The sequence below is a fragment of the Lathyrus oleraceus genome, chromosome 2 (genome assembly GCF_024323335.1).
Source record: "Lathyrus oleraceus cultivar Zhongwan6 chromosome 2, CAAS_Psat_ZW6_1.0, whole genome shotgun sequence".
NCBI lineage: Eukaryota > Viridiplantae > Streptophyta > Magnoliopsida > Fabales > Fabaceae > Lathyrus > Lathyrus oleraceus.
This window is the reverse complement of record NC_066580.1, coordinates 340896428-340902862: the sequence shown is the minus strand read 5'-3', so window position 1 is coordinate 340902862 and position 6435 is coordinate 340896428. Positions and strand designations below refer to the sequence as shown.

Here is a 6435-nt window from a genome sequence, read left to right as displayed (position 1 = left end):
CCTATATTTGTGAATGATATATTGTTATGAATGTGTATATGTACCATTGGTGGATAATTCATAGAGTTGAATTATGGTGATATGTGGAACGTTAAGATGGTAGAGATGATCTTAATTGCATATGTGTTGGTATTTGTACATTCATTCATGGCATGGTCGGCTTCATGGTGGAAGCGGTGAAACTGTGGGTTCACATGGTAATAGACGTTGATCCTTAATTGGAAATGGGCGTAGTAGACGTTGATCCTTAATTGGAAATAGACGTGGTGACTTGGATTCTAGATATTGAATCGGAAAGCGGTGAAACTGTGGGTTCACATAGACGTTGATCCTTAATTGGAAATAGGCGTAGCAGACGTTGATCCTTAATTGGAAATAGACGTAGTGGCTTTGATCTTGTCCGTATCGGAAGCGTGACTTGGATTCTAGATATTGAATCGGAAAGCGGTGAAACGTTGGGTTCACATTGCGGTACCACATGCATAGAGTCACATGTATTGCATTGAGTCACATTGGAGTTATGTGATAATTGAGTGTATGCATTATTGTGATTGTGATGTGTGTATGAGATATGGTAATTGAATTTGATGATGTTTGGATACATAACTTGGCAAAATATGTGATTATGTGATAATTGTAGTTACGTGTATTTTTGGGAATATAGTATTGGATTTTAATATCGTACTCCTTGCGTTTGATGGATGTTCGAAACATGTGAAATAAATATTGGTTAGTATTATTTACATGGTTATACGAAGTGTGATGAATTCCTTTAATTGTTGATTTAATCATTGTGCCTTATTATACTTCTTCATAATGATTTGAATTCTCACCCTTCTGTTGGAATGATGCTTTACATGGCATCGTGCAGATACTCCAGAGTAGTATTGCTGAAGTAAGTGGACGGTAGCTCGCTCGAGATTAGCCGAAGAGTTTCTGTATTTTAGTTTGAAGACTAGGTAATGAGTCAATGCTCTGGTCATGTAACACTGGGTAGATTAGTAGTATTGAACTCATATCTGATTTGGATAAGTATTATCTTATTACTTGTGCACATGCTTATTTGCAATTGCTATTTGAGAGGCCATAGTGCCAAATATTCTGGTTATGGTTGTATTTTATCTTGAGAATATTATTGAGAGATGATCATGGTATGGGACATGGATCATTTTATGAAATACATGATTATTCATTATTTTCCGCTGCGAACGCATATTCTTGAATATTCATGATAAGTGAAATGAGTTATTTTAAATGACCAGGTGTATTGTATACTGATGGTGAATGATGTTTGGTTTTTGAAAGCTTTTAGTTTTTGAAAACGTCGATGTGACGCCCTTTTGTTTATATGCGTGCTTATTTACTCTGATTATATGTTAAGTATTTTGGGGTAGAAAAAGGGGTGTTACATCATTCAATTACTTATTGTTATTAATGCATTTTATGTGAGATGCTCTTTTAAATTGATTTTGGACACATAGGGAATACTGACCATTAGTCTAGGTGTTGGACCTAGGGCAATTGTTGTACTTACGCTGGTTGAATATGAGTAGGAGACCCCGAGTAGTGGCATATGGAACTAACGGTAAGTGCATCGCCTAACCCAACTTATGCTGGCGGACTAGGGATAAAAAGCTCTGAGTAGTGGTTAGTGAGTTATTTCGTGAGGGATCGGCTATAACGGTTTTGTTAATTCGTCGTGGGGTTATAATGATAAGATCATTTACACAAGACATTAAACATTAACAATAGAGAAATAGGGGATTCTAAAACACAACCTGACCGCTTTTGTAATTTTGTTTAATATCTTATTTACTTTTCGTATTAAAACTTGAAAACCCCACATTTTACTAGTTTTTATACACTGCACACATTTTGTCTTGTTAGAAGCAGTCCTTGTGGGTTCGATCTTTGTATTACTTCTACATTATCGGTACATTTTCTGAGAAGTCATCAAGTTTTTGGAGTTGTTGCGGGAGACTATTGATAATCTCAACAAGGCGACGTTTGTGCAACGTTGAAGCGCCGCAAAAAATACAGAGTCGCCACCGGATTTTATTTATTCCAAAGGAAAAGTAAAATAGCGATAAAACCCCAAATGAGATAAATGGTCTCGCAACCAAGAGCGGATTCGTAAGTCGGTTATGCAAGAGGAAGGTATTAGCACCTCTCACATCCATGGTACTCCATGGGAACCACTTGCTCGTATCAAATGCGTATGGATGTTTATATATCTATATGTTGCTTGCTATCGGGAATGAGATGAAAGAATAAGGTGGGGAGAGAATAAGTTTTAATTTAGTGTGCTCGCCAAGGATTTGGGCCTTTGTGCCTACGTATCCTCATACATGCAATAAGGAAGTTAGAGCTTCGTAGTTCGGCTAAAAAATGAAGTATTTGTTTGGTTGTTTTTACTGAACAGTATTGACGTTCGCGTGCTACTATTCACTTGCGTGTATACTCTGTCATGGGAGCGGAAAGTATTTGCTTGTTTGCAGTAAAATGGATACGCTTGGTTCGCACTCTAGCAGTTAAACATTACTTGCTCGCACATGGAGGCTTAAGCTTCGTTCACGGTAGAACAGAAGTAACACTAAATCTAAGCTATTACATGATTAAGGGGAGGGGAACATTTAACCCGCAATTGGGGGATCTACACAATACAACCTAAAGGCATGAAAGGAAAATACAAGTTACATGATACTTCAAACAATACAAAGCTATTGAATGAAAATGAAATGGTTAGGAGCATGGCTAGCTAGGAGTGAGCTTGCATCTCAAAGTCGACATGTGGACATAAAACAACAAACGAGTTAGCATGAGATAAAGTCGAATGAATGAGAATGATGCAACAATATATATGTACATACAATGGTTAGAATTGATTCAAAAGGTAATGGATTAATCAATGAAAACAATCAAAGATCTATCCTACGATCATGGCAAATGAAATTAGACATACAAAGTATTCATCACCTAAATCAAAATTGGATTTTCAATTTACAATACGATCATAATGCCAACGAAATCGATTAAATGGACAATTAAAGTGAACACTGATTCTAAAGGTTAAATCTACCTAAACATGAATTAGGAATTACTAATCAAATGGGAAATTAACAACCTAGATCAAGAATTTAATTCTAACCTACATGATTATACAAATCAATCACACAATAGTCCAATTGAATGTAAATTAATCTAATGGGAAAATCATGGTAAAATCGATGATTAACCATATTAATCCACACAAAAATCCACAAAAAGAAATATCAAAACCTAATGACTAAATTCTACTTATGACATGGTTAATCAAATGAGTGTTAATTTTGTAATACTAAGAAGAAAAATTTGATCTAATCTAAAGAATTTTGTTTAAACCTAATCTAATCCTAATTAGACTATATGATTCAAAACCTAAAAAGTTTATCCTAATTGATAAAAACTATATTCACCCCTAATTATCAAAACTCAAGAGAGGTTCTAATTAAATCTAAACTAAACTTAATGACCAATGATAATCCAAAAAGAAATCAGAATTAATCCTAAATTAAATAAAGCTTAACACAATGATTAGCAAGAAATCAATGAGCCATGGGGGTGTATAACGGATTGGGAGGTGTGGTATGGATATTTCGTGGGCCTGAGGCCCAAGCCTTCCCCCAAAAACCAAGAACCGGGTTTAAACAAAGGCCACGCGCAATGTTCTTCAAGCCACCGATTCAAAACGCGAAATGGATCCGACGCGGGGAGCTTCATGCTAGCGTTGTTCCTCTTCTTTCCGTGTTGCTTCTTCTGTTTTTGTTGGGATTCAGGGTTGGTTTTTTCTTCGTGAGGTGTTGAGGTTCTGCTGTGTGTTGCAGGGTGAAGGTGTGTGAAGCTGTTAGAGGGTGAGGTTTGAAGGTTTTTTGAATGATGATGAAGTGGGTGAAGAAGGCTGGTTGGAGATCTCGGTGAGGGTGAAGAGTTGTGAGGGAGACGATGAGGGAAGAGGTCGAAGAATTGATGGAGGCTCTCATTGAAGAGGTGAATTGCGGTTGGAGAGTTGTGGTTTTATGGAGAAGGTCATTTGGATTGTGATGAAGGGTGGTTTTTAAGATGGAGTGATAGAAGATGGTTGAAGAATTGAGTGAAGTGAGCCCCCTTTGAGAATTAGTTCAGTTGTTGTTATATCATTTCCAATTTTGTTGGAGTTTCGGTTATGCCGGTTAGAAATTCTATTATGAAGTGGTTTTGAGATGAAGGTTTTTTGGTCAATGAAGAGGTTCGAGATACTGTTATCACAGTGAAGGTATGTAAAAAAAATGTTGTGTAAATCTCCTTCTCTCCTTTTTCTGTTTTGAAACCAGTTAGAGGTTGTTATAGGTTCTGTTATTCTGTTTGGAAGTTAGTTAGGAGTTTTTGCAGTTTTTGCAGTTGGTTTTTGCAGTTTTTGTTTTCATGATAGTTGGAAAAGATTTTTTCGGTTAGCAGGTTGTTATGGAGGTTCTGCCATATCAGTTAAAGAGTGTTTTGGGGTTGGTTTCCAAAGTCAGTTTTTTTGAAGATGCTCTTAGAATTGGTTATGAGTTGAAGGCTTTTTGAATAAGTTTGGTTAGAAGTTGGTTATAGGTTTGAAATGAACTGGTTGGTGAATGAATTGAAATGTACTACTAGGTTAATTTGTTGAATGTTGGAAGGTGCTTGGGAGTAGAGGTTGAAATTGCTTAGCAAAACTCGAAACTTTTTTTTATCAGTTTTATTAGCTTCTGTTATAGCAGTGCACCATATTCTGTTTCTGTTAAGGGTTTTGGTTTTGAATTGTTACATGAATATGTTGAGCTCATGTTGCAGGTTGAAATTGATTTCATGATCTCTGGCTAATGATTTACTTGATGGAATGCTTGAACTGTTCTGGAGTTTATTTGATTGGCTATGGAATTGGCTATGGATCGGAGCTTGGCAATGTAAAATTGGAATAGATTACTAGGCTTGGAATGTAATTTCATGCTTATTGTACATCCATTGGAAAATTGCTCACTGAGCTTGCTGGTCCGAAAACATGCAGATGGATTGAGTTTTGTAATTTTGATTGAAATGGTATTCTGTTGTAATTGAAACTAAAATGTTGCATTTGGAATTGTGGGTTATGATGAAAAACGGTTATTGTAATTAAATGCATTTGTATATGGTTGAAATGTGATCTTGGTGGTTAAATGCATGGAAATTTTGAATGGAATTCAAACCATTTGTTAAATAGTGGTAATTGTAATTGAATTAGTATTGAAAGTGGTTTAAAGCAATGGAATTGGAAATTGAATCCAATGGAATTTGAATGATGTAATTGAAGGTTATAGTTGGAATTGAATGGAATAAAAAATGTAAAAATTTTGGAATTTGAAATTGAAATGGAATTGATGTATTATGGTTATGATTGTAATGTATGGCTTATGTAGTGATTAATGAACATAACTTGCCTTAAACATGGACATGGCTTTGAGGTAAAAATGAATCAAGATTGAAAATGGACTTAGAAATATGAAGATGGCTAAAAGAGGACTTTGGTTGGATAGTTGACTTTGGTCAATTGGTTGACAAAAAAGTCAACAATTGACCAAAAGTCAACTTATATAAAAAATGTGTATTTTCTAGTGGAAAATGAAAATGGACAATGAAGACAATGCAACACACAGATGAACTGAGACTATTGTGAACTGATTATCCAAAGAACCAAACACAAACCAAGGTCTTAACTAAATATGAATATGAATGCCCACCATGACTGAACATGGACCAGATTGGGTAGCCCACTGTTCTTAAACCAAATGAAACATGTCAATCCAAGACTTGAAGCTCAATCATGCAAAACCAACCAAATGATATTTAATCAAGCAATCGATTGTAGCACCTTGAATGAATTCTAACCATTGAATCAGAACCATGGATTGTGAACAAACAATTGAATCATTCAATGAACCAAACGAATCAGATGCAACCCCCAATAATTAGGGTTTCCGCTATGCTCCCTGATGAATACCTTTAAGATGAAAAGTTCCAACACAACCACGTCCATCACATGAAGCCTAACCTAGAGACTTAACCTTCATTTCATGCCTTGTGTGATAAAACCCCTGAACCCATGATTTTATGCTTTTTAAATGCAAGTGGAATGTCTTACGATACAATGGATATGTAGATGAGATGAATGCTGAAATTCTGGTATAGTCAGAGTTCAGATGTTCTACACGAAGTCATGACATCTGATCCAACATTGTTACTAATACAGCAAGACAATTATAATAATTAAAATCCAGTACTGATATGCACTCAGTCACAGATGTTTAGACATCTGATAATATACCAACATGGAAATAAGAACATCCAGTTTTGTCCATCTAGTGCACACACAGAGTAGAAATCAACCATAGCCCTTATGATTATTGATCCTGTCCAGTT

At 35.7% G+C, this 6435-nt stretch overlaps 1 long non-coding RNA gene across 1 annotated transcript; it reads left to right on the top strand.

Moving 5' to 3' along the window:
• Nucleotides 1–3666: 3666 nt before the first annotated feature.
• LOC127119414 (uncharacterized) lies at nt 3667–5218 on the top strand. Its single transcript, XR_007802804.1, has 2 exons — nt 3667–4291; nt 4834–5218. It is a non-coding gene; the product is annotated as an uncharacterized LOC127119414 (long non-coding RNA).
• Nucleotides 5219–6435: the final 1217 nt, after the last annotated feature.